This window comes from Cervus elaphus, chromosome 11 (genome assembly GCF_910594005.1).
Source record: "Cervus elaphus chromosome 11, mCerEla1.1, whole genome shotgun sequence".
Lineage (NCBI taxonomy): Eukaryota > Metazoa > Chordata > Mammalia > Artiodactyla > Cervidae > Cervus > Cervus elaphus.
Window position 1 is genome coordinate 42,859,800 of NC_057825.1, and position 12,121 is coordinate 42,871,920.

Below are 12,121 nucleotides of genomic sequence, written 5' to 3' on the forward strand. Positions count from 1 at the left end.
GCACCTGTCACAGACTTTGTAATTTTCAAACACTGTGGGACATTAGTCACCTAGCTTTCAAAATATATTATTGCCTGATTCTCCTATAAAATCTCCTTTTATGTAGTAGGATGTAATAAGGGCTAAATAAAAACTAAGGAAAGACAATTCTAAGTCTTGAATAGACTGAAAGCCCTTTGTTCACCAAATATGTATCAAGTGCCCATTGTGTGCCAGGAACTCTGCCAGGTGCTAGGTTACAACAGTGAACAAGATGACATGATTCCTGCCCTTATAAAACTGACATAATGGGGGAAGAGAGAGATTAAGCAAAGAATCCTACAAATACACATCATTATAAGCTCTAAAAGGTCTATGAATGAACAGTACTCACTGCCCTTGAGAACAGAGAGTATGTCTTATTTGTCTTGGTATTTCCAAAGCCTGTTACCTAGTAAGTGCTAAATGAATAGTTATAGAATCAATGGATGGATGGGTGACTATAGGAAAGAAAGAATGATTACATAGCATCAGTTCAGTTCAATTCAGTCGCTCAGTCGTGTCCAACTCTTTGCGACCCCATGAATCGCAGCATGCCAGGCCTCCCTGTCCATCACCAACTCCCAGAGTCCACCCAAACCCATGTCCATAGAGTCGGTGATGCCATCCAGCCATCTCATCCTCTGTCGTCCCCTTCTCCTCCTGCCCCCAATCCCTCCCAGCATCAGGGTCTTTTCCAATGAGTCAACTCTTTGCATCAGGTGGCCAAAGTATTGGAATTTCAGCTTCAGCATCAGTCCTTCCAATGAACACCCAGGACTGATCTCCTTTAGGATGGACTGGTTGGATCTCCTTGCAGTCCAAGGGACTCTCAAGAGTCTTCTCCAACACCACAGCTCAAAAGCATCAATTTTTCGGCACTCAGCTTTCTTCACAGTCCAACTCTCACATCCATACATGACCTCTGGAAAAACCATAGCCTTGACCAGATGGACCTTTGTTGACAAAGTAGTGTCTCTGCTTTTTAATATACTATCTAGGTTGGTCATAACTTTCCTTCCAAGGAGTAAGCATCTTTTAATGTCATGGCTGTAAGCACCACCTGCGGTGATTTTGGAGCCCAAAAAAATAAAGTCTGACACTAAGAATCATGAAAAAGTACAGCGTTAATAACAGGTTGTGAGGAGTGAGAGCCATTACTACAGGGCAATTTTCTTACCTTGGTAATTAAACTTTCATTGTAGTCTGAGATGATCAAATCTCTCTGCAGGTTAGCTGTCAATTAGAATGGTACACAGAGTCCCAGGCACACAGACCTCACCAGACCTTGTTTGTTACTCTCTGAAATTCTTTTACTAAATGCACAATTCTGGAAACTAAATAATTTATATAGTCCTTCTGTAAGGACAGGCAAAATTTGCTGTAGGCAAAACCTGCTGCTTTTCCATTCTCTCTGTAGGCTACCTTTCTCTACAAGGCTCTTGTTAGTATTACATTGAATCTATAGATCAAATTGGGAAGCACTGACATAGTGACAATATTGAGTCTTCCTATTCATGAACATGAAAGTGAAAGTTGCTTAGTCATGTTGGACTCTTTGTGACCCCATGGATTATACTGTTCATGGCAGTCCATGGAATTCTCCAGCCAGAATACTGGAGTGGGTAACTTTTCTCTTCTCCAGGGGATCTTCTCAACCCAGGGATCAAACCCAGGTCTCCCAAATTTCAGGCAGATTCTTTACTAGCTGAGCCACAACGGAAGCCCAAGAATACTGGAGCGGGTATCCTATCCCTTCTCCAGAGGACCTTCCTGGCCCAGGAATCAAACCAGAGTCTCTCGCATTGCAGGCGGATTACTTACCAACTAGCTATAACTATTCATGAACATAGAATATCTATTTATTTAGTTCTTCTTTAATATCATTCATCAGAGTTTTTATGTATAGATTTTGTATGTTTTTTGTGAGGTTTATACTTAAGTATGGGCTTCCCTGATGGCTCAGATGGTAGAGAATCTGCTTGCAATGAAGGAGACCCAGGTTCAGTTCCCCAAATCTGGAAGATCCCCTGGAGAAGGGAATGGCAACCCACTCCAGTATCCTTGCCCAGAGAATCCCATGGACAGAGGAGCTGGCGGGGTTGCAAAGTCAGACACGACTGAGTGACTAAGCATGTACATGCACACACACTTAAGTATATCTTTTGAGGGTGCTAACACAAATGTAAATGGTTTTTAATTTCAAATTCTACTTGATCATTGCTAATATACAGGAAAACAATTGACTTGTGCATATCAACTTTGTATCCTGCCAGCTTGCTATAATCACTTATTAGTTCCAGGAATTTTTTAGATTTTCTACATAAATGCTTATGTTATCTGTGAACAGAGATAGTTTTATATCTTCTTTCCTAATCATTATACCTTTTATTTCCTTTTCTTGCGTTATTGTATTTGCAAGGACTTCTGGTATGATGTTAAAGTTGTAGTATGAGAGGACATCCTTGCCTTGTATCTGATCTTGGTGGAAGGCATCTATTTCTCATCATTTAAGCATGAGGTTAACTGTAGAGTTTTTGTATTAATAGATAGTATTTATCAAGTTGAGGAAGTTACAGCCTTTTTAACACACCATTTTTTTTCTACCTTTAATTATAGTTATTTATGTTAGCATCTTCCTCCCCTTGGCTTCAGGTATTCTCACCGGGTCTAGTGCAAGGGCTGGTTCATCCCTATTTTTGGCATTTAAAGACCCGAGTACATTCTTGGGGAGTACACTCCATAGATAAGAAGTTCTGGAGTTTCCTGCTGAATCATGGAGTCCTCTGGGACAGTCCCTTCTTCCCTGTGATTAGTCACCTCTTCCTAGAACACTCTATTGTAAATGAGGATTCACAGGGAAGTCTGTTGTTGTTGTTCTCCAGGGGCTGGAGGAGATGGGGCTGGCCTCCAGAAGCTAAGATGTGTGGGAACACTTCAATTGCTGAGGATGTGGGGGACAACTGAATGGGATAGAGGAGTTCCTCCCAGACTTCCAACCCCTATGGACAGCATATGAATTGGAAGATGCACAACTTGAATTTAAAATAAAGGATTGCTTTGAACATCCTGTGCCTGGCCAACTAAAATACACCGTGGTACCCATCTCTTTCTGTTATAGTCTGTAGTCAGATTTGTCCTATTTCCCTAGAAAAAGGGTGAAAGCCCCAGGGATAGGGGATAGGAAGAGGGAAGAGAAACATTCAGTTTTGCTATTCACATAGTCAGGGCTGACAACCGCTGCACAAAGTGCGGCCCACTAGAGTCAGTTACCAAATGACTGCTACCTCAGGGTGGGTGGCTGTTGTGTGCTGAACCTTGGCCAGAGAGTGGGTGCCATATAGGTTATAGAAGGTCAAAAGCCACTTCACACCTCTCTCTCCTTCTGCAGCAGCCACCCAGGACTTCCGTCCCCCGATATGACACGTTCCGTCCCACAGCTCAGACTTTGCACATGACACCCTTTCCTCCTCCATCTCCCTCTCCTCTTTACCTAGATAACACCCACTGCTATCTTAGATTTAAGCTTAAATATTGCTCCTTGGGCAAGGCTCCCCTCTGATAGACATCCACAGTACTGTGCCCTCTCCTCCCCAGCACATAATGCTTTACACATTTTACATTTGTTTCATCACTGTTTCCCACACCAGAAAGTGAAGTTCTCCAAGGGCAGTGACAGGTCTGTTTTGGTTCACAAGGCAGTTCCTGTCCAGCACAGTGCCGGGCACCCCAGAGACCCATAGTAAATATTTGCAGAGAGTCTACATACTTGACCTGGTGGCTGGGAGGCTAAGCAGGCAGCCAGTACTGGATGGTGGTGAAGCTGATGCCAAGAGGGGAGTGAAAGAACTGTTTGTCATTCAGTAGCGTCCAACTCTGCGAACCCGTGGACTGTAGCCTGCCAGGTTCCTCTGTCCATGGAATTCTCCAGGCAAGAATACTGGTGTGGGTTGCCATTTCCTTCTCCAGGGGATCTTCCCAACCGAGAGACTGTACCTGGGTCTCCTGCACTGAAGGCAGATTCTTTACCTTCTGAACTTCCAGGGAAGCACAAGAGGGGAGTGAGTGTACAGAGCCAAAATCCAAGTCAGAGTGTGGGAGACTGTGGAGCAGGGTCAGAACCCAGAGATGAGGGGCTTTTGTTTAGTTAAATATGGAGGAGTCCCAAGGCAGCTCTGGGGAGGCAAAGAACAAACAAACAAACATTGTCGGATCAAACCGACAATGATCAAAGTGGGGAAGAGCAGGTTAAGCAGGCAAGTGGGAGAGGTCAGCCACCAGAGGCTGCTGCCCAGGGTAGGTTTCTGCACACCTGGGTGGGCAGACCGCATTTAATGGGCAAATGTTATAGAGCAGATAGAATGTAATTAGAGACTATCTAGAGCAGTTCTCAATCCTGGCTGTACACTTGAATCTCTGAGGGTATTTTCTAAGATAAAGACCCAGGTCCCATGTCCAGAAATTCTGACTTTTGTTTTTATCTAAAGGAAATAGAAGCTATTGAAAATTTTAAAGGTCTGTGAACGTGTGTGTGTATTTATGTTTATTTGGAAAACATGTGATCATGTTTGTTTATTGGGCAGACCAGCTAGAAAGTTATTAGGCATGTGACTCAAGAATAGGTATTTTTAAAAAAAACCCAAAACAACACAAATATAATGTGGTTTCCCAGATGGGATTCTAGAATAGAAAAATGATATTATGTTAAAACTAAATAAATCTAAAAAATGCATGGATTTCAGTTAGTAATAACATATCAGTATTAGTTATGACAGGCTTCCCAGGCAGTTCAGTGGTAAAGAATCCACTTGCCAATGCAGGGGATGTGGGTTCCATTCCTGGTTGGGAAGATCCCCTGGAGAAGAAACGGCAACCCACTTCAGTATTCTTGCCTGGGAATCCCTATGGACAGAGGAGCCTGGTGGGCTACAGTCCCTGGGGTCCCAAAGGCCTGGACATGACTGAGCGAATTAACAACAGGAATTAGTTGTGACATCTGTTGTGACAAATGTACCACACTCATATAAGATCTTAACAACAGAGGAAACTGAGTGCTGTGTACAGGGGAACTTTCTGGACTATCTTTGCAACTTTTCTGTAAATCGAAAACTACCCTAAAATAAAAAACTTATTTTAAAAACAAAATTAAAAAAATAAAGCATAAGAGGAAAAAAAAGAATAGGTATTTTGCAAAAGCATCTCATACATTTAAAATATGCAGTAGGTTTGGGAACCACTGTTCTAAAACAATAGTCTTTAATCTTGGCTGCACAATTACATTCATCTGGGGAGTTTTTAAAACTGTTGATGTCTGGACCTCCCTCCCAGAAATTCTGATTTCACTGGATGAGTGTGGCCTGTGCATGGGGAGTTTTCAAGACCCCACCAGATGTTTCTAATATGTAGCCAGGGTTGAGAATCACTGCTTTAGAGATTTGTGACTCAAACTGTGGTCTGAAAACCAGCAGTATAGACATTATCTGAGAACTTGCTAGAAATGCAGACTCTCATCCCAGACCTACTGACCCAGAATCTGCCTTTGAAGGAGAGTCTCCAGGGGATTCTTATATATATTAAAGTTTAAGAAGCATTAATCTAAAAAAGTGATTCTCAAAGTGTGTTCCCTGGAGCAGCAGTGGCAACATTTGGGAATTTGTTAAATATACAAATTCATGGGCCATTGAATGAGAAACTCTGAGAAGCAGGTTGCGGGATTCTGTTTTCACAAGCCATCCAGGTGATTCCGGCACCCGCTAACAGTTCATGAACCATAAATCTAGAAGGACAAGGCAATATTTCAGACTGAAAAGCCACTAGGGAAACTGGCCATCTGAATATTTGAGAGGCTTAGGGGTTAGCTCACTTCCGTAAACTCTGTGTGTAAGTTTAGGTTCTAAATCCAAAAGACTGAGATGAATAACAGTTTCTCTTCTGTGAGACCCACCTTCCTCCCATCTTGGGACACATCCGGTCAGAGCAGAGCTTGACATTTTTCTCACGGTCTCTCTGATCTCCCGTTCAGGATCCCTGCCAGAGGCTCCAGTGACTCCTGCCCCGAGGCTGACTTGCTGATGAGTTTCATATGAAACAAAGGGAAGAAGGGGCAGCGTGAACGGGAAAGGGAAACAGCACAGCCATGGAGACTCGAAGGCCCAGCTCTACAAACCAAAGAAGCAAACGCTTGTCTGCTCACAGGAAGAGGGTCTCCTTTGTGACCCAGTGCACAAGGTGAGACGTGGGGAAATGAGAGGGACCATTGCAGTCAACTTCAGGAAGGAGAATGCTCCCCACAGGTGCAGTTCTCGGGCTGCCCTCCTCTGTGTAACCCTGCAGCCACAGGCGTGATTTGTCACAATATGTCCAACTCTTTTCTTGTGACTTAGCCAGGCCTCGGGCAGGCAGCAAGCTGTAGTTAGAGCGCAGGTTTTGATAATGGGACAGGTGGGCTAACATTTCGCACTCATGAGATCCAGGGTGAGCTTTCCCTCTGTTCTCTGTTTTTGTGGATTTTCAAGCAATATTCAGAAGGATCTGTAAATGTGCTTCAGGGACACAAGGGAGGGCTGAATCTCCACTGGAGAGTTTAACTTGGTATAAAAAGAGGTTTATTAAACTCTCCAGTATGATTTGGTATAGAAAGAGGTTTATATCCTATTCATCCTCCTCCCTTTGTAGGAAGTGGGGGGCTCCTTTGGTGAGACAAAGTCAAGACAAAGATACTTTGCTAGCGTAAGAATGGGACTTTCCTAGCCGTCCAGTGGTTAAGAGTCTGAGCTTTGATCCCTGGATCCCACATGCCATGCAGTGCCGTGAAAATAAAAAAAAAAAAAAAGTGTTAAAAAAAATAATAAGGTCATATCAATGAGAGTCATGTGCTTCTGTGATGGGATCATTGAGATATTATTTTGTGGTTCTTGCTATTTTTTTAGCAAAAATTTTACACTCCTTCAAAAACAATTTATATTACAGACAATCTCTCTTTCTAGCTTTTGTTTTTCAAAAACCTGAGTTTCTTCTGAGTTTATGAAAAGTGGGAAGGAAAAGAAGGCAGAAGCAGGGTGACAGAGGAGGGAGAATCCCCAAGGCTGAGAAGGTGATGGGCCCACAGGCCCTAAAGATTATGTTGACCCCTGGCCCACTCTCCAGAAAAGCAGAAGGATTTCTGGAAGGAAATGCTGAACAGGGCACCTAGGAGGTTGAGCCGAAGCATGGTGTTCCCAGCCTCCACAAAGATCCAAGTACAGAGCAACAGTTCTGACTAAAGTCACTGGGTAACAGGGGCCTTGAAAGGGGACTAGCATGAGCTAAATATCTGAGGGTCTCTGGGGATCTTCGCACCACCCTAACGAGGTTTTAAGCTCCGTAGTAATGACTGAACTCAAATTTTCTGCTAGCCCAGTGGACCAGAGACTTAAAATCAGATGCAAATAAAGCAAGTTAATGTGACATTTCTCAGGTCCCTGGATAATGGAATAAAATTCCTGCCTGCTCCATTAGCAGGAGAAAAATTTGTCCTATGACTTAAACGTGTCTGAAAGACCCCAGGACCCTCCCATAAAGGGGCTAACAGAGTAGCTAGTAAGGAGGTGTCCCCAGTTCCTGGAAGAACCCGATCAGCCACTTCAAGCCATCACCAATGCTTGAAAAATAGCACTCACCTTTCTGGGGGCCAGCTGCTGGTCTGCTAGAAGGTAGGATCCACCAAGTATGCCGTCACAGTGATCGTTCTAGGCTGACTTGAGAGAATGCTCAGGAGGGTCCCATGAGCAGGAATACCAGCCTCAGCATCTAAACTTCCTCAGTCGAATATTTATTACTTCAAGTCTTCAGACTTGAGTACACGTATTTCTGGGAAACCATAAACCTAACTGTTTGTAATTAGTGTTTTCAGGTGTGTTCAATGAAAATAGTTGGATCAGAATCCCCTGGGGAACTTGATCAAAATTGTGTATTCCTGCACCCTGCCCCAGACCTATTGAATCTGGTCTTCTGGGAATGAGGAAAGTGGCAGAGTGTCTGTGTTTTTAACAGGTATCCCAGGTGACTTGGTCCTCTCAGTTCTGAGACCATCTGGGGCAGAGTTAGGGGAAGGGCAACCACTTGACAGTAATCCTATGTGGTGCGGGGGTCACTATCCTTTGGGGCTGAAGCCCAAAGAACAGCCTCCAGTGTCTGTGTGACTCTCAGCTGGTGTGAAAGGTCTGTGCATATGAGCTGATATGTGTTTCTGTGGAAGAGGCCCACCAGGGCTCTCAAGCCTTGCTATGAATTCAAGGCCCTGACAGAGCAGCATCAGCGTCAGCATCACCCTAGAACTTGTTAGAAATGCCTACTCTCAGGACTTCCCTGGTGGTCCAGCGGTTAAGAATCCGCCCTGCAATGCAGGGACATGAGTTCAATCCCTGGTCGGGGAACTAAGATTCCACATGCCATGGAGCAACTAAGCCTGGATGGTCCAAAGCCGGTGGGCCACAGCTCGAGAATCTGTGGGCCCCAAAGGAAGATTCCACGTGACCAAGGGAAGACCCCCCCTGTGCCACATTAAGACCGGAAGCAACCAAATAAATAAGGACATATTTGAAAGAAAAAAAAAAAAGGAATGCCTACTCTCAGGCCCCACCCCAGTTCTGTGGCCTCAGAATTTGCCTTTGACACAACCCCCTGGCCATTCTCTTGCACATTAAAATCTGAAAAGCACTGATCTAAGGCACTCGGGGACTTGGAATGGTTTTGTGTATTGCAGCAGACACCCTCCCCAGGCTCTTGTAGTGCCAAGAGCCCAGGCCTGCTCCTCTGTATGCATCTGGGGCTCAGCCAGCCTGGGCCTCCCAGTGGGCGGCCAGCCTCTCCCATCTGTGAGCTTCAGACTCCCCACCAAGAAGGTGAGGTCTGCATGGGGCAGCCAGCGCAGTGCCCATCTGCCCCTGGGGCTGCAGGGTCCGATCCCCTGGAGCGGCAGAACTGAGAAGTGGTAAGAGAAAGGAGTGAAATTGTACCCCCTCTCCTTTGGCTGCAGGCTGTGTGGGCGAGAGGAACAAAGGGGGCGCGGGGGTGGCATCTCAGCTGCAGGCTCCCTCTGAAGCCTGTCTTACTGCCCTCCTGCTGCTCAGAGCTCACCCACACCGCCCTTCCTCTTTGATGATGCCTGCCAGAAAACTCATGACTCTGCTCCCAACATGTGGCTGGCCGGGGGCCAGGGTCTGGCTGCCGACAGTCTGACTAACCTCTTAGCCAGCGATGGCGTCCCCCTCCTAGCAGCAGCTGGCACTGCCTCAGGCGATGGGCACAGCTGGGGCAGCTCTGGCCGTGGCCTTCAAAGGCTTCTTGGCTCCATCCTCTGTGTCACCACTTTCCTACCTGCTCTGTCCCTTCCTCTTCTTTCTTCATTCATCTCTAATTCCTTCTGCTGTTATTTCTCCCCACTCCCCTTCAACCCATTGTCCTCATCTGCACAGGAATACACTTCAGTATTGCCCAAAGCTACCCTCCTTTAACTCCACATATCCTTCTAGCCACTGTTCTAGTTTTCTCTCCCCCAACAGTAAAACTTCTTATAACAGTGGTCTTCATGTATTATCTATCATTCCTCCTTTCCATTCATTCCTTTACTCACTGCAACTTGCCTTCTATTCACACAGCTCCATCCAAACAGCTCTTACAAAGCCCCCCATGCTCACCATGGTGTAAATCCAACAGGCACTTCAGTCTCTCCATTGGGTTTGACTTCTCAGCAGAATTGGACACAGTGACACTCCCTCAGTACCTGTCTCCCCTCACATCCCAGACTTTGTATTCTTTCTAGTTCCTTCTTGGCAGATGCTTTTGTCAGCTTCCTCTTCTATTCCACCTATGAATGTGTCCGTCTATCTTCACTCAGCTCTGGGCCCTTCTTTCTTTTCTTCCTGCCTTTTCTTTTTTCTAAAATGTAGGATCTAGAAGATTTCATTATAGAAAAATAGTCATTTTTTTCCTAGAGCATCTCAATGCAGGCTGAGATTCATCCTTAAGGAGCGAGCGATCATGAACCTTAACTTCTAACCGATAAGGACTTTGAAAAAAGTTAAATAGAGAGAGATCCTAGTAGAGCCCCTCATTTATACTGATGTTTATTGGGGGAGGGGGAGGGGAGACCTCACGAGAAAGCAACATTTAAGCTGACACCTGAAAGATGAACGGAAATTGGGCAGGTGCAAAACAAAACAATACAAAAAACAGCAAAGGCTAATTCTGATGACATCCACATTTGTACCCACAACCCAGACTTCTTCTCTGTGCTCTGTTTATACCTTCTGGACATTTCCACAGGATTGCCACTCAGGCATCTCAGACTTACTACAATCACAACAGAAATTTGTGTTTCCCCACATGTACTCGTTTTCTTTCAGACTTTTCCTCCTTTAGTTAATGGCTTCATTTTCTACTTGTTTCTTAAACAGAAACCTGAGAGTCCTTACTGAACCTTTACTTTCCCTCACTCCACAAGTACACCCCAATGACAAGACCTGTTATTTCTACCACTAAAACATTTCAATAATCCATCCCCTTACTTTACTACCACCAACCTGGTTTAAACTTCCATCTTGTGTCACTATCTTTTGTCTGGATGACTGCTATAGCCTCTCAGGCTGCTCTCCTAACCTACACTCAGGCCACACCCCTTCCATTCTCCATGCAATAGCCAATGTCACCTTTAAAAGTTGCGGCATTCTTGAAATCTTTCAACAGCTTCCCCTGTCACTCACAATAGTTGCTCACTGTAGGTGTGTGTGATCTGGCCCCTGCCCATCCTCCCAGCTTGGACTACCTTCTGCTCGCTCACTGCACTGCACACTCATGGCCACCTTTCAGTTCCCCAAAGCCATCCCACTCTTATATGCTGCTTGTCACAATCCAGGTGACTAGACATATCTTTTTCTCTAAACCATTGAATTCCCATTCTCCAGAGTGGTAGAAACTTATCTAAGCCAAGTTGGAGTTTCTCTGGTGGTGTCTAACTTCCTGGAAGTTGAAGTTGTATCAGGTCACTGGGTTGATGAAGGTCCATTGGTCCTACGTCATCCAACCACAAGTGTCCACGGAGGCATCCTTTGTTCTCCTAATTACAGGCCATGGAAACATGTTAGTCATCACTGGGATGGGTTCCTGGTCACTTTGCCTCTTCGCAAGTGGTCTAGGCTTTCCTTGTGGCTTTCATGTCTCATTTGGAAACCAGGACTCTGCCTGGCTATGTAAGAACTGTTAGTCCAGACTTGCTGCTCAGTCATTCCTTAGCTAGGGTCTTCCTTCCTCTTGACCTACCCACCTCACCTCCACTGGAACTTCAGGATTAACAACATCTCTGGCCTCTTATGTCCCTTTCACTTCCCCTTCCAAGGTCTAGGGTAACTTGTCTAGTCCAGAGGAAACACTGCTCTTCTGAAACCCCATGTCTCCCATGTATTTTGGCTCTAGATGGAGTCAGTACAGTCCCCTGAGGGCCATAGTGCTTTTGGAAACCAAAGCAAGAAAGACTTGTTTCTGTTACATCTGCTGTGAAGCCATGAGTACCTTAGCTTGAGGGACAGGCAAAGGGGAGAAGTAATAGGAACATAAAACACCAGGAAAATTTTAGGGATATTATTCCATCCCATTTCTTCAGTGCCCACCTCTGAAGAAATGCCACTGTATTTGTTAGGGCTCTCCAGAGAAACAGCACCAGTAGTGAATGGATGGGTAGTAGATGATAGATGGAATGAGAGAGACAGAAAGAGTTTCCGGAATCAGCTCACACAGTCATGGGGCTAGCAAGTCCAAAGTCTGTATGGCAGACTAGAGACCCAGGGAAGAGCTGATGCTACTGTCAGAGTCCAAAGGCAGATTTCTTGCCTCTTAGGGGATCTCAATCTTTTAAGGCCTTCAACTGATTAGATAGATGGGCAGAGAGAAGGAGGGATTGGCCTTTGCTTTGCTGGTGGCTGAAGCATAGGCTTATTCTGCTTTGGGGGTGATCCTATTTGCCTCACTCCATGGTGGTGTGGAGTTAATGGAAAATCAGGCAGACCTGTTGCCCACCTGATTATGGCAGCTATCAGAGCTGTGGAGGTCCTGGCTTAGTCAGCTGCCA

At 45.2% G+C, this 12,121-nt stretch overlaps 1 long non-coding RNA gene across 4 annotated transcripts in view; it reads left to right on the forward strand.

Moving 5' to 3' along the window:
- LOC122703403 overlaps positions 1–12,121 on the forward strand; it is a 158,299-nt gene that overhangs the window by 130,019 nt on the left and 16,159 nt on the right. For 2 of the 4 annotated variants that reach the window (XR_006343482.1, XR_006343480.1), the window contains exon 2: positions 6,041–6,246. This is a non-coding gene — a long non-coding RNA (uncharacterized LOC122703403). Of the gene's footprint in view, positions 1–2,925; positions 3,117–5,630; positions 5,756–6,040; positions 6,247–12,121 lie in introns of those variants that run through there. The other 2 variants (XR_006343479.1, XR_006343481.1) reach the window with 2 other exon arrangements.